Genomic DNA, 26,010 nt, shown 5'->3' with positions numbered 1-26,010 from the left:
ACAAAGACGTGCTCCCAATCGGCACCATCATAAAAACATTGCAAAACATTAGCCTCTGCAAACCACTCCCGAACATCATAAAACCATTGTCAATCCTAAATATATCCCAGGTCCATTGTTCTAACCTTTTGTTACCGCCATTACAACACCCTGACCAACAATCCCATGTCAAGTTTCTTTTGTCTACCTCAGTGAACAGCTTCCCATATATTGTCTACAGACAAACCCTATGTCCTTTTTTTTCTTTTTTTTTTCTTCTATTCCTCAACACTTGGGGTGAGAAAGGGCCCATATAGCAGCACGTATCTATTAATAAGAATATTCATTTTAGAAGCTATAAAAATGTATCAGTGTAAAAATGATATATATAATACTAACAGGATTACCCGACATTACCCGGAGCTGCTAAAATACAGAGTTGGGGTAATTTTCTAAGGATTCAGCCATTGCCTTGGATAAATATCCATGTGTTTGACTTGCCTGCATGTCAAGAATAGAGCATCATGTCATCAACAAATATACCCATCTCAGATGCGATTGCATCATATAAACACCTACTTAACTTTATATAGAGATATATCTGTATTGCTGTTTTTAATCCACTATTTATAATTAAAAATGTTAACTGAAAAAACAAATTAAAGAAGGAACAGCCCAATTTAGAACCAAGTTAACACCTTTATACAGCCTAACATCACAAATGCATTTGAGAAGTTTTATCACTGCACAAGCAGAAGGGTCTGGCATATAAAATCAACAGTAAGTTCTTTGATAAGACAGGGGCACGTTTGAAATGAATGTTTCTGTTTAGGGCACAACTGAACCATAATAGTTGACTTTTGAATTGGTAGATCCCCAGCTAAAGCAGCCAATCAATCAATTTGATTGAAAATAAGCAATTTCACAGATTTTGAGGACAGTAAAAGTATGGTGTGAAACTTTCGTTAGTCCTCAACAATCCCAGGCAACCTCGGGTCTCCCTGCTAGTTTATAAACTGAACTTCTGATTTTTGTTTGATACAAGGACTCTTCATTGCAACGCTGACTAGATCAACCAACGACCTTAGCCCGGAACAACACGTGGGACAATCACGACCAGTGCACACAGTGGATCTACTTAAAACAATTTATGTGCAGAGATGGTCATCAGAGAAATGTGTTAGTAGATGTCGAACAGTTGAGGTAGCAAGGTCGGTCCACAGAGGAAGGTCAAGCATGGATAGGTGAGTTTGAAAATCAATTTCTAAAAGGTGTCTGACACTTAATAATATGTAAAACGATGTCAAACCTATTGGAAATTATCATCGTAAATCAGATTTTAATACTGTGAAAATTGTAAGAGTTGTCTCCCTTGGACTGTATTAAAAAGTTAGTTCCCTTGCTTTATGCTTTGATGACGGGTTACTTTTTCAATTTTTGAGTAACTTAGAGTTACCTTCCCTTTGATCTCTATAAAAACGAGTGTTTACATGTTTTCTTTCTCTTCGTCTCAGAATGTAAATAAAAGACAGGCATTCTCTCTGCATGTGTGTGTAAAATGAAAAACATGACTACATGTTAATTTATTTCTTTTGTTGGCATCGGTGTGACTTCCAGTGTGAATCCTATTCGAAACAAACAAGGTATGTTTTTCTTTGATTCATAATTAACTAATTAACCATCAAAAACAACTATGATGATGATCTTCACGATAAACATACTACCTTTAAAATCTGTAATATCACTTGCAGCTTTTTCCTCATCCTAAGACATACAACCATTTTTGCCACCAGCATTTATCGTAGACGAGTTGAACCAGTTTCCCCTAGAGGGGAAAGTTTCATGGAAATATTAAATTCACAAAGGTTCTCAGTTGTATGCATACCTTGCTTAAGGGAAATGACAACATAAGGTTTTTAAAGTTCTTTCAGGGATGCATCGACGTCCTCCTACATACATCAGTTGGTATTCCCAAATAGTCACCCATCTGGTACTGACCAGGCTCATTGCTTAACTTAAGTGATCTACTGCGAATTGCTGCGTCTATGTGATTATGCTTTATATGAGGGGTCTGTAAAGTATGGCTCGGATTTGGCCCATCAAGATCTTTAATCTGGTCTGCAGAGTTCCTCTTATGGAAAACGTAAAAAAATATTCATGAAAAATTTTTTTAAATTGAAATGTGTGAAAATTGTATGACAGTTTTTGGTTTTGTTAAAAAAAAAAAAAAAAAAAAAAAAAAAAATGATTTTGACGCACCAGTTTCACTAAAAAACAAAACCAATCAACAAAACAGCACCAAACACGTCCTCTTGTATGGGTATGACACATCATCTTCATCTTGACCGTCCACTCTCAACCCTTGTGTTCTGTACATGCACATTACATCCGAGACAAGTTTCCCTTTTTAAAACAAGGTTGAAGTTTACTTAATAAAGTTGAATAAATCACTGCAATAGTACATTTGTTATAGAACTCCTCCTCCTCCCCCTCCCCACATATGATTATGTCAGATATGCACTAATTTCATGCTTCTAAATTAACCCTTTATGACCTGGTTGAACTAATTCATTCAGTCATAAATAAATGAACATAACAGCATAAATAAAGTGGGAAATTGATTCAAACACGCCTTGTACGTATTAGTTCAGTATCTGGGTAGATGCCAGATACCTCCAGATTGCAACTGTCCATTGTTTACATTCAGTATGCCGCCATCTAAAATCAACAACAAATATTTTTTTAATCATCCACATCATAATTCAGGTCATAAAGGGTTAACTAAATTAATACTAAATTTAATACTAACAAATAATGATAGAGTTAAAAAATTTTTTTGCATGTTAATTTTTTTTAACAGAAAATAACTATAAAACAGAGTTAACAGGTCATTTGTTTCCGAAGTCTGAATCGGTGAAAACTCTGTTTTATAATTATTCACCCACTGTTTCTTGGTTGATGTATTTTTTAATTTTGGTCCGCATAGCACAAAAAAGTCAGCAATATGCCCCCCCCCCTCCCCTTCAAAAACTTTGGCAACTCTCTGCTACAAATACATACAACCTTGCTATATTGTCAATCACAACTGGCTTATCTGAACTAAGTAGTTCATTTTTGCTAATGGGCAAAGAAACTGGGGAGGGAAGAGGAGGAGGAGAAAGCCTTAGTTAAACCATACCAAAGTTTCAAAAAAGGTACTTAATGCCTCCTTCCTGAACACTCAGCTCATAAGGTAAGAATTAAGGGTGAGTGGAACAATCCATGGAAACGGGTGGGGGTGGGGGGTCCTCCTTTACATCTGTGTAGTAACCAACAAAAAGGGAGACTGGATCACCCTCAACTATTTTTTTTTTTTTTTTTTACACAGTGATCACCACTTATCAAGGCCCGGAAACCACTCAGGGATAAGGGTTATTGCAAGTACATTACGTTAGTGTGGAGATTTGATGAAGTGTTTACTTAAGGGGGCGGTTCATTAGGAATTTGTTAACATTGGACTTGAAGACATCCAAGTTGTAGTCCGGTGGGAAGCAGGCAGATGGAACAGAGTTCCACAGATGTGCAGTTCTAAGAAAGAAGCTTTGTTCATGGAATCCGCATTGTTTTACCAATCACATAACTGTCAGTAATTAACACTATCTGGCAAATATACCGGGTGAACTAAGTGCAAGAGAGATTCAAACAATTGCACTTAAAAGGATGATTAGAATCTTAAAAAGATCTCTCAGTTTGAATACATGAGATAATGAGTGAATGTCCTGCATCTGGAATAGCTAAAACAAATTGATAAGAAAAAAAAAAATTGAAAACACTACAATGTTATCAAATGAGAGAAACTATCATAATCTGACTTACCTTTGAAATATCTGTAAGAGTACGCTCCCAGGATGCTAAGTCCATAGCCTGTCAAGCCTAATAGGGCCCAAATGGATGCACGGTGCATCCGATCAAATAACTGGACTTTTGTCAACTGCTTCATTCTGTGAGAAAAAGAAAGATAAAAAAAAAAAGTCAGGATTAGCAGTGCATAGTTCCCTTCTAGTGTTAAAACGGAAAGTTGTGATTGAAGAATTAAAAGAGATTCAATATATTTTATAAAGCGATTCTGGTACTTGGTTGGTTTGTTTTTATCACCCCTGGCTATAAATATAATCGTCCAAATCTTGGTGAGCATGTCCTTCAATGAGGCCAAAAATACTGCAACAAGTTTTCGTTATTACGACTGCACTACCTATAGTACTACAAACCATCAGATTGAATGCAAACTACCACAAGCACCCAAATTGGATAATATCCTTCACATGTGTGTAGTTTTAAACTAAAGGAACATTCGCTCGACTAATCTGATAAGCAGTAAAATCCCACCTCTTCATTGTTGAGGTTTCTAGATACTGGAAAGCCTTCTACTCTAATAGTTTTTTTTTTTTTTTTATTTCGGACTTCTAGACTTTGGAATTCCTTCCCTGTTTCCTACTTCCCTGACTGTATTAAGCTGCAGAAGTTTAATTGTAATGTGAACAGACATCTCTCTACTCGCATTATTGCAAACACACACACACACACACACACACACGTTGGCTTTGATATACACTAGCACATCTAATAACCAGTGTGATTAGGGCCATGTTACCTTTTAGCAAATATCTTGGCCTAGAGGCTGAATCTTTCAGTACCAGTTACACCAATGAAATACCAAGATTTCGCTCAAGCAAAAGCATCCCATATCCAGTGAAAGGGATATATTTGTTTTAAGTTGCTGAGTGGTTTTAGCTACTAATTTTAAGTAATAATCAAGTCGCTTTAACGAACAAATATATGTAGTCAGAGCTTGTATAGCAATTAAAAAAATTTACCAATGCAATAACCACATGTGCAATTGTTTTTAATTGCTATACAAGCTCTGACCAGATACACTCGTTCATTAAAGCAACTTGACTATTACTCAAGTATTGTAGCTAAAACCACTTGTTACATGATAAGAGCTGTCCCCTTTTCATGTAAGTATAAAAATAGAGAGATTTAGTTAAAATGAAAATGAAATAGAATAGACGAAATTCGAACCTCGTAAATTAGGTTTAGAAATAGATTACGAGAGAGAATTAGAAAATGGAATGTAAAACAAACCATTGTTTAGCTTAGAGATAAAATAGTTCCAAGAAAAGAATGTGCATTGTCAATTCTGTTACGAAAAATTCAATTGAGGAATGCAACTACAAGATAATTTAATAAACATGTTTTTAACATATTGGGAATATAGGTTAAAATTCCTTTTGTAAACAAAGGAAAAAGTTTTGGACACGCATGTCCAGAACACGTGAAAGAAGACACATGTTTTAACATGTGTATGACGTCATGGAAAATGGGAAGTTCTAGATATAGTTAGAAAACTTGAGAGAAACTGTAGGAGAAACTGGGGGAGAGTCAGAGGGAGTTGGAGAACGACAGACGAGAGTCTGCAGTTGGGATTCGAACGTCTAGAAGCGAGACGATCACTTTTGAAACTTAATATGTGAAGCTTTGAATTCTTGACTCAGAAAACCACGGCCAGTCGTGAGAAGAAATAAACCCATCATGTGTTTTTATAAACGTCATCTTTGTGTTGTAATTCTACCAAAAGGTAAAGTGAAAATTGTTATTATATGTCTATATATCTGTGTTATAAAATGTCATTGCATACACATCTTACATACACAATATGAACACTAAGACTGTCTGAAGACTATCTCCTCACTCTAAGAGCTTCTATTACACATCTAAGTATGAACATTTTATTATATATGAATCGTCATAACACAAACAATATCTCTCTAACAACCTCTCTCTCTCTAAGACACAACAACAAACTCTCAATAAGACTAAGTCTTTCAACATCATACTTAATAAGACTCAAAGCATCACTTTTAATAAGACTTAACAACGAACAACGAACAATAACAATAACAATGATATATATAACACACTCAGCTACTTAAAACAAATATTTCAATTTGATCCTAAACGAATCTAATCAGCGGACTAATTAGATTCGTTTTAATAATAAAAAAAAAAAAACGGGCAAAAATTGACACAGAAGCTCAAATTTGAATGTTCATGATTCATTTTAACAGCTAACACATTGAGTTTTCATATGATTCAAACCAGAAGAGATCAAGCAAGATTCTTTTAATAGTAAATCAATAAGAAATCCCTCAAATTTTGAACTTGCAAAAAGACAGATGCAAAATTTGATAACAGGGCAAAAGTTTCCTTAAGTATTTCATTCACAAGGATATATTTCCTTAGTATTTTCATTCAACTAGGATATTTTTCGTGAAAGATAACTTAAAACCTTATATTAAACCCACCATATTGATGTGTGACCCTATTTTTCTTTGATATGCGACTGTTTTAATATATGCGTAGAGATCCCTAATATCGTGCAGCACAAATTAGAAAAAACACCAACACTTTTTTCACGTAATCTATCTTGAAGTAACCTGGAAAATAAATTATTAATGACATAATTGTAGATTCATAAGGAGAAAATATTAACTTTTGTTTGCATTCAAATTTTGTCAAAATACTCCCCCCCCCCAATAAACAAGTTGAAATTGGAGGAAATTTCAATTTGTCATATCTATTCAAACTTAATCATGACAAACTGACAGATAGTTGCTTGAATACACGTGTGACAGACCAACAAGAATTTTAACCCAACTTTAAAGCATGACAGACGACAGACCATCCAACTGAGAGACAAAGGCTTTCACAAAAATGTAAAAATGCATCTATAAAAAGAAAATCAAACTGAAAGATACTAAAAGAAAAGAATTTACGAAATTAATGGAAAACCTAAAAACTTCAACCTACCTTGTAACATCAGCCATTTCTACTTAAGGATTCAAGCACAGAATGTTTTTACACAAATGAAAAATCAATCAATCAGCAAATTCAGTTGCACAATTCAAGCTTAAGTACTTTTCCATGGAAAAAAAAATATTGCTGATTTTCACTGCCAATGGAAAATGGCTTGGGAATGTTGACTTATGCCATAAAAGAAAAATAAATAAAATAAAAATAAAATATCTTCTGTTGATTTTTGTCTGGCAAGAGATAACCCAGAAAAAAAAAAAAAAAAAAAAAAATAGTGATAAAACGAAATGCCTGAATTAAAGAACCTAAAAATAAACTGGCATTTTCTTTATCATTATTGAATGTGTCTGATAAGAAAACAGGAAAATTTACAACAGAAACTCATTAGCAAATTTTATGAAAAAATAAATAATTAAAAAAATAAACAAATAAAAAAAATAAACAAATAAATTAAAAAAAATGTAAAAAGAACATTTACACAGTTCTTATTGTGTTTGTAATTTTAAGTTTTTTTGTTTTTTTTTTTGTACAAAAATCGGCTTATTAAAATTCAACAATTTTGTTTTTTCAACCAATTAGAGAGTCAGGATTTTTTTTCCACCGGAAAAAAAAAAAAAAAAAAAAATTCACAGAAAAATCCAAAACACATAAAAAGCAAATTTTGAATCAAACAGTGAGCATGTTTATTAACTCACATTAATTTACATTGCCATAAACACTCACATCAAGCATGGGAGAAATCAAGATTCACCGACACAGGTAATTACACACACATGCAGTTCTGTGCTTATATCAATTCATCCATCCAGTGCAGCCGTAGCTGAGATTGAACTCACTACACAAGTTTGTAGTATAATTCAAATCTTGCCAGGGTCAATCAAGGGTATATTTTTATCATGATGCCATCACTAAATGGGGTGCCTACCATGGTTTAAGAGAGTCCCATCTACCCTCGAGAGAAGGATAGACTGCACCAGTTTCTCAACCTAGTATTTTACCTTGCGGTACATACAACGCCTCACCTTCCCAAATGGTCACCCATCTGGTACTGGCCAGGCTCAACGTTGCTTGTGATCTGGCGAGAACTGGTGTGTTAATGTGAATTGTGCCGTATATTATCTTACAAGGACCTTTTCTGTTTTTAGCAAAACATCTCTGGCAAGATGTTTGTTCACATATATAGTTATTTAGAACTGTTTGTTTATTAAACACACATCTGCAGTAAATCCACCTTTTAAAGAAATATCAGTGCAACTAAACTATAATAACAGAATTTGGAAAACGAAAAAATCGATTAAAAAAAAAGCAAAAAAAAACCAAACAATGGTATCTACTGACATTTTGTGTCAATTTCAACTAAAAGCAATGGTATGTATTTAATTGGCATGTCAGAAGTACTTAAATATTACCTCATTATTTAAAAAAGTAAACACCAATTTTCAATCTTTTAACATAATGCTCGCCATATTTCTTTGAGTATACATGACATAGTAACAATGGAAGTAACTCAGTTATGCTAAACCCAAAGCATTTGTGATTGTTATGATTATGTGATCGTTATGATTATGTGATTGTTATGATTATGTGATCGTTATGATTCTATGATTGTTATGATTATGTGATTGTTATGATTCTATGATTGTTATGATTATGTGATCGTTATGATTATGTGATTGTTATGATTATGTGATTATGATTCTATGATTGTTATGCTTATGTGATTGTTATGATTATGTTATTATTATTCTATGATTGTTATGATTATGTGATTGTTATGATTATGTGATTGTTATGATTATGTGATTGTTATGATTGTTATGATTATGTGATCGTTATGATTATGTGATTGTTATGATTATGTGATTGTTATGATTATGTGATTGTTATGATTATGTGATTGTTATGATTATGTGATTGTTATGATTATGTGATTGTTATGATTATGTGATTGTTATGATTATGTGATTGTTATGATTATGTAACGCAAAACATTTTATTTTCGCTAATTTTTATCAAAAATATTTTCTTTAATAATTTTTTTTTTTTCTACCTAATCGTTTTTCATAATTTATGGATATATTCATTACTGCAACAAGACAATTAAGTAAAGACCATTAGTTTGCCTTGAAATTCAAAATTTCGAATTTTGCTATTATAGTGTAGTTATGCTAAAATCTTTCAGTGAATCTGAAATATAATCCATGGGGACAAACTTTTTATTTTGTCTTTAAACAAATTTTTTTTTTTTTTTAATTTAAAACATTTACTCCGTCTCAAATTAAAACGAAATATTGCAGTTGTTGCTTATTAAATCGATGTTTGTTAAATAGAGACGTGTTATCAAACTGCTATTCCAGCCTAGCTCGCATGCAGCACACACACAGAGACACAATGCACAATAGCCTCAAGTTTGAGACATATACGGTTATCACCCCTTATTTCCAGAGTTGCATATTGTAACCGATAGGTGGCAATATTGACTACCTTTCTCTTTTTCTTTCTCAGTCTCTTTTCACCTGGGACATCATCCGGTATGGACGTGTGGAGATTTCTCTCCTGTTTTTTCTTCTAAAAAAATCTTGTACTAGTCGCACATAAAAACATATATCTCAGTTAATGCAGTTTCAGTGCATGGACTAATATCATGGATTAAAAAAAAAAAAATTATTTTACTTTTATTCAAACCAAATATAGCACATTGCCACTGAGATGTAAGAGGCTACTGCAGATTAAGGGGCAGATTTATAGGAGCATCTGGGGAGTTGTGCAACAAGATATTTGTTCACATTACATTTAAATTTCCGAATACAGTCAGGGAAGCAGGGAGGAAATTTGAAAAGCAAGTGGTTCGAGGAAATAAGGTGATCGGAGTAAAAATCTTTTCCATATCTGAAGACCTCTATGGCAAAGCTGTCAAATTTTACTGATTGTCGGGTTGGTCAAAGGTATTCTTTTTATTGGAAAGTGCTCAAGACAAGGTATAAAGCCACTTGATGTAAGGAACTAACAAGAATGAAAGCTGATTATTGCAAAAACAGGAGATGCCTATTGACCTTACTCTTGAAAAGACCAATGCCGTAGGTAGAAGCGAAACAGGGAGCAGGAAGAGAGTTCCACAACTTTGCAGTCTTTGGAAAGAAACTACTGAAACAGGAAGTTGTATTACAATGAGGTATTAAAACAATGAATTGATGGAGACATCTTGACCAACAAGTTAAACGAAGTAATTGTAAAGGTATGCAACACTGTGACAATGGGATAGTATTAGTTTGATATACATCGTCTGCCATATTAGGTTAGAGTAGGGGTTCTGAACTTTGCTTGGCCCATGTACCCCTTTCAACATTTGTAAGAATGTCCCCCCCCAATTTCCCATCTTTTCCAAGATTGCCTGTCTCAAAAAGTGCACTGCTTTGCTATTTCAAGTGCTACGACATATGACGCTTCAGTAACTTTTTGGTTTTCTTCTTTAAAATCTTCTGTTGGAAACAGCTTCATCTTTTAGAGAGCATTCGCATGGTATTCAAAAAAAAAATTTTGTTCTTGTCTTTGTGATGAGGATGAACATTTGGCAAATGTTTATTCATCTTTGATGGTTTCATAGAATCATTTTTCAAAACTTTGCTCGTTTCATAGAGTCATTTTTCAAAACTTTGCTCGTTTCATAGAATCATTTTTCAAAACTTTGCTCGTTTCATAGAATCATTTTTCAAAACTTTGCTCGTTTCATAGAATCATTTTTCAAAACTTTGCTCGTTTCATAGAATCATTTTTCAAAACTTTGCTCGTTTCATAGAATCATTTTTCAAAACTTTGCTCGTTTCATAGAATCATTTTTCAAAACTTTGCTCGTTTCATAGAATCATTTTTCAAAACTTTGCTCGTTTCATAGAATCATTTTTCAAAACTTTGCTCGTTTCATAGAATCATTTTTCAAAACTTTACTCGTTTCATAGAATCATTTTCAAAACTTTACTCGATTCATAGAATCATTTTTCAAAACTTTACTCGTTTCATAGAATCATTTTTCAAAACTTTACTCGTTTCATAGAATCATTTTTCAAAACTTTACTCGTTTCATAGAATCATTTTTCTAAACTTTACTCGTTTCATAGAATCATTTTTCAAAACTTTACTCGTTTCATAGAATCATTTTTCTAAACTTTACTCGTTTCATAGAATCATTTTTCTAAACTTTACTCGTTTCATAGAATCATTTTTCTAAACTTTACTCGTTTCATAGAATCATTTTTCTAAACTTTACTCGTTTCATAGAATCATTTTTCTAAACTTTACTCGTTTCATAGAATCATTTTTCTAAACTTTACTCGTTTCATAGAATCATTTTTCTAAACTTTACTCGTTTCATAGAATCATTTTTCTAAACTTTACTCATTTCATAGAATCATTTTTCTAAACTTTACTCGTTTCATAGAATCATTTTTCTAAACTTTACTCGTTTCATAGAATCATTTTTCTAAACTTTACTCGTTTCATAGAATCATTTTTCAAAACTTTACTCGTTTCATAGAATCATTTTTCAAAACTTTGCTCGTTTCATAGAATCATTTTTCAAAACTTTGCTCGTTTCATAGAATCATTTTTCAAAACTTTGCTCGTTTCATAGAATCATTTTTCAAAACTTTGCTCGTTTCATAGAATCATTTTTCAAAACTTTGCTCGTTTCATAGAATCATTTTTCAAAACTTTGCTCGTTTCATAGAATCATTTTTCAAAACTTTGCTCGTTTCATAGAATCATTTTTCAAAACTTTGCTCGTTTCATAGAATCATTTTTCAAAACTTTGCTCGTTTCATAGAATCATTTTTCAAAACTTTGCTCGTTTCATAGAATCATTTTTCAAAACTTTGCTCGTTTCATAGAATCATTTTTCAAAACTTTGCTCGTTTCATAGAATCATTTTTCAAAACTTTACAACAAATAAGACACTGGAATTTTTCTTCTCCATTTATGATGATGGATGTGAATCCATTTATAATATAAATCTCACTTGTCTTTTTTAATGTATGTATGTATGTATGTATGTACATCTACCTAAAACTTTCAACAGAGGTTACGGATTTTCACAAGATCGGTATCGTTTTGAAGCTCGACCCTTCAGATAACAAATATCGAAAAATTGGCTAAAAACATTAATTCCTTTTCCCTCAACTGGGCATTTTTCTACAGAGAGAGGTCGCGTTTTTCATCAATATTTTCGAAAGTCATCTCCTCTTTTTGATTGACTAGCCTTAATTTAAACCTTCTTCACTTCTGGTTTGGCAATGAGCGCAACAGCAAAGATGTCACTTTTTTTTTCACATTCTTTTCCTCCTTCGCGGTATGGGTTCGAGTTTGTTTGTCTACTACCATTTTTTTTTTTTCTTGCTCAACACACACCTCCAAACACCCGGGCAACCAGGCTAGTATTTAATATATAAATGATCGTATTTTCTTTTTTTGATACTCATGATGAGTTCCGAATTCTGTATATAAAAACAAGAAAAAGTAAAAAAACTATAAATGGGTTGAAAATTCACACCCTAAGAATCCAAAATTCACCCCCATTGAAAATCTATGGATTAGAAGTTCTTTCTTTGGACCCTATCTCAGCGAAAGAAGCTAATAGTTAGTGCACCAGCCCACACGTGGCAATTACATGGTATTATCCCATTACCTGGCAATCAAAACACTTTACACAGCCACCACATACTAAAAGGCTTGTAGCATTGTTCTACCTGCTTGTGTCCCATGTTATTCTTTGCTGGTTTATGAATGATGCATACACTAGCATTAATTTTGACACATGTGCATCATTACAGGTTACAGGGAACACTCAGATGTGAAACCTATAAAAGTTGACATTTCAAATGTGAACGATGAGTTTTCGCTTTTGTTGGCACATGCGCAATTAAAAAAAAAGATTAAAACGGAACAGAATTTTAATTTCTGTTCCATTTTTGAAACGACCCTAAAACAGAAGGCTCTCGTAAAGCTTTACCTTATATTTTTTTTAATAATTATTAAATAATTGATAAGTAAACAATAATTAAATTTTTTTTTAACAATAATTAAAATTTAAAAAAATTCTTTTACAATAATTACGTCAATTTCAATAGCCAATCAAATTGCATCCTTACAGGTGATGTACCCCAAATATGTCCCGGTACTTTCCTGGGTGGCTGGAAGTTTATTTTGGCCAAAACATTGTGAATAGAACAATCAAGATGAGAATAGTGTAGTGATATCATGGAACTATTTTCATACGCGCAATATCTGTAACCACTTGGCATATGAATATAGACAATATAACTCACTCCACATTTGGACATGGGTTGACTAACATGTACACTTCTATACATATATATATAAAGCTGAATGTCTGTGTGTGTGTGTCTGGTCACGAATAGGCTCCTATATGGTTGACTATTTTAAAAAACTGATCACATATAATGATAGAAGATGTATCAAGACACAGGAATGGGTATGTTTGATCTGGCAGAACAGTGGTTTATTAAAATTGTGGGGTCTGCATTCGCGCCTGGTCCACAAAGTATAGAAATAAAAAATTTAAAAAAAAAACGTTTACAAGTGTTTTTGATATAGATGTACATAAGAATACTTTGATAAGTATGTTTTAACTTAAATAGGGATGGTATAATAAAATTGTGGGGTCTGCATTCACGCCTGGCCTCCATAGATTGGAAATAGGCACAAACTGTAATAAAGACTTTTCATATCTATCTGCGTAAGTATACTTTGATAATGATTATGTTTCAGTTTGAAGAAATATGGTATAATAAAATTATGGGGTGTTTGTTCGCACCTGACCTCCATAGAATGGAAATATGTCATAAAGTTTAACAAGGTTTTTTAATATAGATCCACAGAATATTGTGATAAGTGTTTCAGTGTGAACAGGTATGGTATAATAAATTATGGGCTTTATATATTTTATTTTTACTTTCATCATATTTTGCTTTGGTTTTGATACCCCCAAATTCAACTCAAATTTACAACCCTTCCTTTTCATAACCTATCATACTTTCATAAATCAGAGTTCATTTCTGTAGGCTGTTTTTGAACCCAGTCAACGACGGGTACTTTTGCTAGTATATATATATATATATATATATATATATATATATAATTTAAAGGAGATTAGAACAATAGTCTAAAGAGCTGAGTGTATTTTAATGTAACAGTGAAATTACTAGTTTAATTAAAATACAGGAAATAGAAAGTGCTCGTTGTAATTTAGATATATAATAAGCTCGATAGTTAAATGTCCTAGAGCTAATTCAATATTAAGTAATGTGATTGATAATTTAAAATTTAAAAATCAAATTTTAATTAAATTAAAAATCCGTTTCATAAGAAGGAACAACAACAAAATCAATTATCTGTACGATCGTTTCGGAAAACAATGCTTTTTATTGTGGTATACATCAAGTTATGTACAATAATTATATATAGTTTTTTGATAAGCAAGGTCTCCTCATCAGCAAATTTTGAAGGGTTTTTATTGAATTTAAAAGACACCATAAATAAACCTAGCATTAAAAGTAAGGCAGATGAATCTGAAAAATTGAAATAAAAGGTCTGGATTTAAATTCAATAAAAACCCTTCAAAATTTGCTGATGAGGAGACCTTGCTTATCAAAAAACTATATATAATTATTGTACATAACTTGATGTATACCACAATAAAAAGCATTGTTTTCCGAAACGATCGTACAGATAATTGATTTTGTTGTTGTTCCTTCTTATGAAACGGATTTTTAATTTAATAAAAATTTGATTTTTAAATTTTAAATTATCAATCACATTACTTAATATATATATATATATATATATATATATATATATATATATAACGATTAGTTCTATAATGATATGTCTTTGTTACATTATATCACACGTCAAAACAACAACCAAGCATCTTTATTTTAGATGGTGGCAGCAGGGATAAAATGAAACATTCATTTAGGATAAACGAACCTTTAATGACCATCAATCACTTTGACTCCAAATAAATGAAAAAAAAAAATATCTATTAGCAATAACAAACAATAAACATTTCAACTGGAAACCAAAAAACTTGTCCTTCAAGGAATACCCAAAATATACCAAGGTATTTATTTCAATTGTTTTTTCCAACTCAACACGTGAATTTTATTTTTTCGTATTGACCGCCATTTTGAATCTTCTGTTTAATAATATCTACGATGTCTCATAACGATACTATACCTGTAATGGACTGGGACACTCCAAATCTCACAGAAACTTTTAAGCTTTTTAAACAGCATTTGCAACTATATTTTATAAACAAAATAAAAACAGAACAGCAAGTAAGCTATACACAACTGTTGCAGATGGTTTTTAACGAAAGAAGAAAAACGTTCTCCTTAAATTATTTTCAATATGTTCATGGAATAGCTAGAACCAAAAGAAAATTTCAGAATGAATCAGTTAAAACGAATGTCTTATAAACAAAAGACATGAAGAGTCGTTAGATGATTTTGTAAACAGATGTAGACAACTCACACAAGGATGTTCGTTATCTGATATCGAACAACAATAGAGAATAATTGAACTCATTATTTCTAGCACTCCAATTCCAGATTTTCAAAAAAAAGTTGTTAAGAAAAGACAACACTCTAACACTGGAAGAAACTGCTCATATCGGCAAAACATACGAATCTTCTAACATACATTTAAAACAACTTCGGCTCATGTTGAATAGTAATGAGGATAGGAGCACGGATATTCAAGCCATAACAACGGCAACAACACGTTCCAAGAAATTTAATAACTGTCTCAATTGTGGTAGAAGTCATGAATTTTGCCCTGAAGCCTGCCTAGCATTTGGATCAAAATGCAACACATGTAGTAAAGCGAACCACTTAACGGGAATTTTATTATGACGTCCAATGAAGGTTATCCCATTGCACAACAAGAAGGAAAAAAAGCGAAAGAATACTACGACAAACAATTTTTTTTTTAATAAATGGAAAGGTAAATAAGGAAAGAAAGGTATAGTCAGTTTTATGTTCACCAATAACAGTGTCTGCCAAATTAGTCACTCTGGCGGTTCTCAAAGAACTCCATTAATAATATTGTAAGGGATAATAGGGGTAAGAATATAGGTGTAGTCAGGGCTTACTGTGTGTAAAAGAACTTGAATAAAACACATCAACACTTAATCTTTGTAAAAGAGGGTGTATGTAAATTACCCCCCTTGCGCCATTAACTTAAATGTTCTCATACGAGAAAATTTCAATCCTCTTGGTTCTGTAATCCAAGAAAATAATCCCAATCTTCTGTGGTGTAATGTATTTCTATAGAAGATTTCTTGGTTCCTTTTGACGTAATATCTAACACCTCACTGGAGTTATATTCTTTTTTTACAAGACCAATTCTAGGCCTTAAAATAGTTCTTTCTTCCTCGGTGAAGAGGTCGTTGTAATTCTGTTTACAACTCTGATTTTTTAAACAGTCTTTTCTGACTAATTCTGTGTCGTCTTCCTTGATGAATCCCGATTGAAGAAAAAGAAACCAAACCACTGGTTTCTCTTGTTCAAACTTGCGATTTTTAACGTCTTTTCTCTTGACACGGGATAGCAAGCCGACTTCTTTCTCGTGTTCAAAACTTCCAACAAAATGGCGCACACATCTCCTTTTATCAATCGAAAGGCACGCATTGAACACGTGATATAACAAGCAGTAGCAGCACAAGATACACCAAGAAAGGGGGGGGGGTAAAGAAGGGGAGGGAGAGAGAAGGAAAGACAGAAGGTGGAAAATAAAATTTCCACACACTGAGCAACAGTTTGTTCATCAAACAAATCAAGACAAAGACTAAAGTCATGAAGCAGAGACCATGAAAATCAATGTCAGAAAATCAACAATATCAAAGGAACCAGTACAAGAAAAGACAATCCATCCAAACCGATGCAGTATACAGCAACAACACACAAGAATTAGACAAACAATTTGAAAACTTAAATTTTGATAATATTAAGACATTCTCTATTACTCAGAGAGATGAAGCTTATGCATATGTGAACATAAAACTGCCAAACAGAAATGGAGTTCATAGGTTGCAAGCAAAAATTGATACAGGGGCTCAGGGAAACACACTTCCTATTTCTACATTTTGTAGAATGTTCCCACAGAAGTTTTCCAAACCTAACCAACCAAACAAGTAAGAATCTGGTAGCATATAACGGAACACTAATAAAATTCTATGGTAGCATTAAAATACCATGTAAATATAATAATTCCGACTGGCATAACAGCACTTTCTACGTTGGAGATATACAAGGGCCATCTGCAACAGCAGTAAATATGGGTTCAGCAACAAACATTTGTTGTTGTTGTTCTTCTTCTTCTTCTTCAGCAGCAGCAGCAGCACTTGGCTCAACAGCAATCTCCCATCTCAACAACTTTTAGCACAACAGCAGCAAGCTTTAAGTTAACAGCAGTCCAGCTTAACTACTCAATAACAAGGCTTGGTGTAAAAACAACAGAAATTTTCCCAATTTGCCCAACAAAGACAACAAATAATGCTAGCTCAACAGCAACTTTTTCCTACTGGCCAACATCAAGTTCTTTCTCAGCAACAGGCACTGGTTCAACAACAACAGCAGCAAAAGCAACTCTAGCACAGCAGCAGACACTTGCTGCACAACATTCAACCGCAACAATCAACCGCACATTCAAAGTTCAGCTGAACTGTTAAACAATTGCATTATGAAATCAAACATAATTGCGAAAGTTCCAAACCCAAGATTTCTCAACTCTGACCCTATCCATGAACAACTAGAACATAGGACATGCAGAAACTTTATCATGACAAAACAGGTCATGATTTCCCAGCATTGTCCCCGGACAATATGCACGAATACTGGATAACCAAACTGGGAAACAGAAACCAGCCACAGTTCTGAGTAAACGTGCAGAACCAAGATCATACATTCTTCAACTACCAGACGGATCTTCAAAAAGACGGATCAGACGGATCTTCAAAAAGACGGATCAGAGTCCAAATAAGAGCGGATAGAAAATTCATCTCCAAACAGGTTCACTTCAATGATTAAATCACCTCATCGCAAACTGGATTCAATAATACAAACAACATCTCACACCAATTAACCCCAAAAGAATCCACACGCAAAACAAGATATGGCAACACAGGTCAAAAAGATTTATACAACAAATGTACTAACAAATATCTGAACAATTTTCTTCTTTTCTATCTGGTAAGGGAGATGTAGTGATATCACGGAACTATTTTCATACGTCCAATATCTGTAACCCGTTGGCATATGAACATATCTATAAAAGTGAAATTGTCTGCGTGTCTGGCTGTGTATGTACATTTCCCTACCAAATTATTGTCAATTTTCAGTCTACTCGAGATTTTTTGAAAACTACCAAACTCCTCCGCCAATTTTGGGTCTAAACACTTGAAATTTTAGATGTAGGTTCCTTAGACATGGATCAAACTTTTTAACTTGATTTGAGCCTAAAACAATGTTAAGTGGTCAAAATTGGAGTCAAAGTAAAAAAAAAAAAATTTGAACTCTCAGCCAATTTTGGGTCTAAACATTTGAAATTTCACATAAAGTGTATTCAGACATAGGGCAACCTTTTTAATCGGTTTTTGGCTGAAAATTTGGCTGCCAAGGGGTCAATTGACCTTTGCTGTCTCTAGCAAACTATTCAGCCAATTTTGGGTCTAAACATTTGAATTTTTACATAAAGGGTATTTAGACATGCAAGCTTTTTAATCAGTTTTTAGGCGAAAATTTGGCTGCTAAGAGGTCAAAGTTAAAAGAGTTGACCGTAGCAGACTCTACCAAACTCCTCTGTCAATTTTGGGTCTAAACACTTGAAATTTTAGATGTAAGGTTACCTGAACAGAAGTTAAACTTTTTAATATATATATATATATATATATATATATATATATATATATATACATATGCACATAAAGTTATGAATAGTACATAGGACCCAAGCACAGCCGGGCTAATCTGCTAGTACACAATATAACTCACTCCATGCTTGGACATTAGTTGACTAATTATTTAATAAATTAGGTGTTTTTTTTTGGTAACAATGTGGCCATTTTTTTTTTATTTGGAGAAATATCATTGCCCGCCGGTGATTCACCAGTCACGTGACATCACTAAAAGGAACTTTCAGTCAACATCAGTATCTCGCTTAATGTAAACAGAATGTGTTTACAATATAGGTATATTAGAAATGTTTCACAAATTTTAAATGGGTAAAATTTAATCATGTAATTATTGAAAATGTAACCATGTGATTAAAATTGAATTTAAATTAACCACGTGTGGTCGCTTTCCTGTCAATTATTAATCAGAAATTGATATTAACAGCAAAGCGACCATTGTGGATCATGTTTTTACTATTCAGGAAATTAAAGATTCACATGGAATTTGATGCATATTTTTGGTCAGTGACTAATGAGATTCCTATTTCAGTCACCTAAATTATTTAGAGTGAAATGCGTTACGAAATTTATATCCAAACCTAAATATTATTTTTACTTAAAAAATAACATTAAAACACTAGTTTCAGAGTGTCATCACCATAAACTTGTATATCTACTTACTTATATTAGAAACTGAGCGGCCCTTAAAAATCTTTAAATATTGAATTTTTGGCATTAAAAAAAGAATTTGCAGAATCTGGTAGCTGAGTGTTAAATCAATAATAATCTGCTGAAAATTCTGAAAAAAACAAACAAAACAAACGAAAAAAACAAACAAAACAAACGAAAAGAACCTCTCCCAAACATACAGACAATAATTTGGCTTCGTGTTTCCAATAAGGAGATCGATTTACTAGGACTTTGTATTAGAAACTGAGCCCTCCTTAAAAAGCTTTAATTATTGAATTTCTTGCATTTTTGTTAAATTTTTTAGTTTGCAATCGCTGATAATCCACTGAAAAAATTGAAAAAAGAAGATGAAATTAAAAAGAATGGTACTTTTGCAGAATTTGACCCGAATCCTCCAGATTTTCTGCCAATTATGGTTAGGGCTCGACCAGCAATCATCAGATTAAGCCGAGTGTTGTTCAAATGTTGAAACACTAAATCAACATTTTTAAAAAATTTTTGCATCTGTTTACAAAAATAATTTGTACATTCTCTTAAAAACAAACAAAAAACCTTTTCAGTACTTTCACCTAACAATTTAGTTTTCATAAAAAGCATTCATCTTTTTTTATAAACAATTCTGTTTGCCATAAAAAAAATAAAAATAAAAACGTTTACTGCCAATTTTCTTTAAAAAAAAAAAAAAAAAAGTTTTCTTGAAAAAAAACTTTCACCTAACAATTTATGGTAAAAAAATTAATCTTTTCTAGGACCCCCCCCCCAAAAAAAAACGACTTTTGTTGATAAAAAAATTGCAAGACAATAAAAAATGCAACTTTTCCCGAGGAAAATAAATATATATATATTCAGTAAATTTGTTATTTTTTATTTATTGTATTTCTATTTTTTTTCGGTTTGTTTGTTTTGAAATTCGTTTGCATCTGTTACTGTGCTTGGCTTAATCTGGTGACTGCCAGTCGAGCCCGAACCATAATTGACGAAAAATCCAGAGGATCCAGGTCAAATTCTGCAAGAGTACCAAAAAAAATATATACGGGGTGGTCATTGTACAGGTCGCCCAATAAAGAGGATGCTTCTTCATTATTATTGTAGTGAAATCGGCCAGCTGAAAAGTTGACATTTAATTTAAAAAACATAAATACTTACATTTTTTGTCAATTTCAACAAGAAGCAATGTTATCTACCTAATTGTAATGTTACAATTATTTTAGTCTTCCATGATTACATGAAAAAATGATTTCGGCTTTGTTTGTTGTGACGTAAAAACAAGGAAAATAGCTAAAATGAGAACAAACATAAAAAAACATACATTTTGTCTTTTTTGTTTTTATGTTCCATCTGAGCCACAGCAATGTGTAACCAGGTACAGCTAGTATATCCCTATATATAATAAAAACATCAGTTTTTCCCCCTCTGGACCAAAATACCATAGGTTTACAACAACAGATGCCACATACAAATTTATTATGTATGTATTAACCAATATCTTATGTAACTTTATATAAACTTTTCTGACACATCCAGGTCTTCAAATAAAATCCTAGATTCTTTCCATGGAACTAAACCAGCATTATCGCATTAATCTACAGAGGAAATAGTCCCGATTTTTCCTCCTATTGCTGAAGTCCTGTTATCAATCCTCATAAACAACGCAGGAATTTATACACATGGTATGGATATTGTGAGTACACTCTTTGTAACTGATTCATAAACTCATAGGCCAAACGTTAAATTTCTGTCCGTCAATTTGAAAAATAATTCTCCCTTACAACATTCCTGCTATTCTGATTGGCTTAGATCAGACCCATCCCTTATTCCAGATTACAATTCTGTAAACTAAAATGAATGCGCAAGCCATTATCCAACATGACGCCTACTGATACAGGAGGCTAGCGTTTTACATTAGATAAAGCGATTAATGAATAGCACGGAGGTATTTGCTTCTCTCTATCTCTCTCTCTAAATGTGTTTATAGGGAGAGAGAGAGATAAAGAGACAGTCTGTTTTGTTTACATTTGAACACTTTACTAAAATGAGAGAGATGGAGAGAGACAGAGAGAGATATTAAATCATCGTCACAGACTGACCTTGTTATTTAGTTTAAATCGAAAAAACATGGCGTTATTTCGATGCCGTTGTAGTGGAGCAGTGGATATCGGGGCTGCATCATAACCTACAAGTTTCATATTCGCCCCCCCCCCCTCATGTGACGAATTGACATTTGTTTTTGTTTGAAGTTTTAACATTTAAATAGGGTTACACCTTGTGATAAATGCGTATAACATTGTGTTTTTTTCCTCCATTTTTCTCAGTTATTTTTATTTTTATTTATTTATTTTTTTTTTATTCAATTTTCACCCCAAACAAGGCACAGTGCCACTTTGAAGCAGGGGGCTACTATTAGGGACTTAATTAGCGGGGTCATTATGAAGGGAGATGAGTAGAAAGATGTTTGTTAACATTACACTTGAACTTCTGCATATCATTGCAGTTGGGAAAGCAGAATCCCGGAAGGTAGTTCCAAAGACCCGTAGTTCTGGGGAAGAAACTATTGGAGTAAAAGGCTTTCTTGCACCTAGGGATCTCTACTGTAAAGGGATGAGACTTAGTAGCTTGTTGGGTTTGTCGGGGGTAGTTACGTCGGGGAGGTACAACTTACAAGTGTTTGCAGTTCGTCAGAGCATTCACCATTAAAGTATTTGTAGAACAGGCAGAGGGATGCAACATCTCGTCGATGGGACAGAGGCTGAAGCCTAGATGACAGTTCAGGACTTATCAGGTTGGCGACTCTCTTTTGAACCCTGTCCAGGAGCGAGAGACAAGCAGCAGATGCACCAGCCCAGATGTGACAACAGTACTCCATACATGGGCGAATGGTTGCCTTATAGAGGTATAGGATACTGTCAGGCGTAAGTAGTTTTCTAGCACGGTAGAGGGAGCCAACCTTCCTTGCAGCAGCCTTGGCAATGCTCTCAATGTATCTATTCCAGTTCATATTCCCTGTAAACGTTAGGCCGAGGAGTTTAAAAGAAGTACTTTCAGGCAATGTGTTCTTGGCCATTGCTATTGGTGGTAGAGAAGGTTTCTTGTAGTTATTGAAGGAAACAAGCTTAGTCTTAGCAGCATTGAATGTGACCAACCATTTTTGTCCCCATTCCACTACGGATTGGAGGTCATCCTCTAGTGTTTCTGCCATTTCCTTGGATATGTGTTCATTTGTTTTCCCCTCATATCTGTTATAGAGAGTGGTGTCATCGGCATATATACCCATCTCCGAAACAATTTTATCAGGGAGGTCATTTATGAATATCAGGAATAATAGAGGTCCAAGGATAGACCCCTGAGGTACTCTTGCATTTATGTCATATTGTTTGGATGTACGACCGTCGAGGATAACTTTGATTTTTCTATTACTTAAGAAGGATTTAATTACATTATGAATTCTTCCAGTGATTCCATATGATCTAATTTTCCTTAGAAGACCATCGTGCCATACCCTGTCAAAAGCCTTAGATATATCAAGGGCCACCGCTCTACTCTCCCCTGTTTTATCCAATGAACAGTATATACGTTCAGAAACTACAGTTAAGATATCTTCTGTTGAACGGGCTTGCCTGAATCCATATTGTTTGTCAGTCAGGAGTTTAGCAGTTTGGCGAAAAGCGGGAGGAGGCTAATGGGGCGATAATTTAGTGGGTCAGTTCTTTCACCAGAATTCTTGAAGACTGGTACCACAGAGGCGGTTTTCCAACAGTCGGGAAAACAAGATTCGTTAAGGCATTTATCGGATTCAAACAGTTTCATTGGTTCTTTTTCCCTTTTTGATTTCTTTTTTTTTTTTTAGTATTGAAGATTTTGGGGTGTTTTCTTTCATTTGTTTTTAGGTTTATTTTTATTTTTTATTTTTTTATTTTTTTTGTGATAAGTGAAATAACTGAAACTAAGTACGGCAGTAATTAATAAAAAAAAAAATAAATGACAAATACACAAAAAAGTTTCGTTTCATTCCATATTTTCATTCTTATACAAATTTTTTTTTTTCTTTTTACATGGGGGGGGGGTCACCACTTATCAAGGCCCGAAGGCCACTCATGGATAAGGGTATTTGCGTGTACAGTAATCAATGAAGTATTGTAGTAATCATTAGTATTGGGGGTTTTGATAGAGTGTCTTACTTAAGGGGGCGGTTTATCAGGAGTTTGTTTATGTTGGACTTGAAGACGTCCAAGTTGTAGTCAGATGGGAAACAGGCAAGCGCCAGAGAGTTCCACTGGTGTGCAGTTCTGAGAAAGAAGCTTTTCTCATGGAATCTACGTTTGAATTTAGGCATAGATAAAGAGTGGGGAAAATTATTGACAGTAGTTTCAGCCAGACGGGTGTTTCTTGTGAAAGATTGGCGAGGGGGGACGAGGGATTGAAGCTCAGACGAGCACCTGCCATGGAGAGAAGTGGTTGGCCCTATGCCAGTTTCACTTAGAAAGTATATGTCCGGTTTCGTCTCCTGTAATTGTGTTTCAACCTCTGGAATAAATAATTAATTAATAAAACTTAGAGATGAACTATGTTTAATTGCAGCGGCTGGCAAGTAACCAGTCAACATTACTACAGCTTCAACAGCTAAATGGATTTCTTTTTTCACCTCTCTCCACCCGGGCTGCCTTCTGCATTTCAATAGCCATTCTTACCACAAGGTGTTGGGGTATCTATTCAGAAAACCGTTCGGAACACGAGGAAGTTGGAGGTTGGGCAGTAGCAACAACAACAGCAACCGTACTTTAATTTTTTTCGAGGAGGGGGGGGAAGGGAAGCACCCTTCAACCGGGCAACGCCGGTTACCGGGTATTGCTAGTATATAGATAACCATTAGTTATATAATGATATGTCTTTGTTACATTATACCACACCTCAAAACAACAAGCAAGCATCTTTATTTTACAAATAGTAGTCGAAGTTGATGTTACGTAAGCATGGGCGATCCAAACCGGTGTCTGTTGAAAATCGCTAATGTAAAATTGTTCCGCTTACTAGACCGGATTTCCTGTTTTAGTTTAACATAATTCAAACCTTTGAAAAACGCTGTATCTTTTTTTTTAATAAATATAAAGAAAACTCAATAAATATTTAATAATGTAATATATTTTTTGGTATTTTTTTTTTTAGATTAGGTCCAGTAATTTTCTTTTAAATGACAACTTTTATAGGTTTTTCGATTATGCTCACTACGAAAATTGCATTGAAATTTTGCAGAAATAATTAGTTATCGAGATATAAAAAGTTGTATTATGCATTGTATTTTTTGGCGGCCATCTTTTTTTATGCGCGTGCAATGTCAGTCATAGATGAATAGATTTGTTTATGGCGCGCGCACGCGCGTAAAAATGGTCGCCAAAGAATACAATGCATAATACACATTTTTATATCTCGATAACTACTCATTTCTGCAAAATTTCAATGCGATTTTCGTATTCAGCATAGTCTAAAACCTATTGAAGTCATCATTTAAAAGAAAATTGTTGAGGTGGAGCTAATCTGAAAATTTACCTGTTTTTTTTTATAATACTAAAACAAATTCAAACCATTGAAAAATAAAAGCAAAAACAAAAAAAAAAACATTGCATTCTATACACACATAATTTCCCTATCACCCGAAGGTTATTCTCGAATAACAAAAAAACAAAAAAAAAAACAAAAAAAAACAATAACTTTAAGTAAAAATCAAACTTGTCTTGACTATTCTGTTTCTGAATTTCTTAGATGAGGATTGATAAACTTTGTTTTATTTGGGTTATTCAGACTACTGAAGGTCAGAGGTTACATCGACCGAAACGTTGTAAAATGAAAATCTGGGTATCCCAAACTGAAACCCAGTTCATTCAATATAAACACTTTCATCAAACCTACTCCTGACCCTTGGTCTAACATTCTGGAAAGGGCACAAATAGAAAAATAACACTCAAGATGAGAATAGTAGTTCGAATCGTCTGGACTAATTTATTACGAACTTGTTTTAATATGTGCTCTATCGTTAAACAATCAAATAAAAAAGCAACACCATTTTCTTTCTATCAAAAACGTGGCATCTATATTGAACGAAATCTTAAAGTAAAGAATTTCATTTTTTCACGACTTAAATTAAAAAATGAGGAAAAGATGTTTAAAAACAATCTTACCTCGTTGTTTTCCGTGTGAAGGGCGACAATTTCTCATTAACACCGCCAACTTCCGGTTTTAAATAAAATGACCTTTTCTTCCAAAGTCATTTTTTTTTTTTTTTTTTTTTAAATAAATCCCTTTCATTTTTTTATTGTTTCGTAAAGTAATTTTTATTTGCAACTTTAAATTTAATTTGATTTCTTTTATTAAGAAAAAAAAAGTTCCCTTGACTAAAAGTAAAAAAATCAGTAACGAATTAGTTTAAGGGAGATAAATATGAAATCCTAATTACAATAAAGGGAAGTAACTCTTTAAAAACCCGAAATTAAAAAAAAAAACAAAAAAAAAACGGCGCTGCTACATTATTTGGA

At 33.3% G+C, this 26,010-nt stretch overlaps 1 long non-coding RNA gene across 4 annotated transcripts in view; it reads right to left on the bottom strand.

Moving 5' to 3' along the window:
- LOC145258163 (uncharacterized) overlaps positions 1-25,807 on the bottom strand; it is a 38,705-nt gene extending 12,898 nt beyond the window's left edge. For 2 of the 4 annotated variants that reach the window (XR_013864061.1, XR_013864060.1), the window contains exons 1-2: positions 25,657-25,807; positions 3,835-3,959 (exon numbers count right to left, since the gene is read on the bottom strand). This is a non-coding gene — a long non-coding RNA (uncharacterized LOC145258163). Of the gene's footprint in view, positions 1-3,834; positions 3,960-6,828; positions 6,959-25,656 lie in introns of those variants that run through there. The other 2 variants (XR_013864059.1, XR_013864058.1) reach the window with 2 other exon arrangements.
- Positions 25,808-26,010: the final 203 nt, after the last annotated feature.

Source organism: Euprymna scolopes, chromosome 33 (assembly GCF_053919585.1).
Source record: "Euprymna scolopes isolate OS-2025 chromosome 33, ASM5391958v1, whole genome shotgun sequence".
Classification (NCBI taxonomy): domain Eukaryota; kingdom Metazoa; phylum Mollusca; class Cephalopoda; order Sepiida; family Sepiolidae; genus Euprymna; species Euprymna scolopes.
This window is presented reverse-complemented; position numbering and strand designations above follow the sequence as displayed.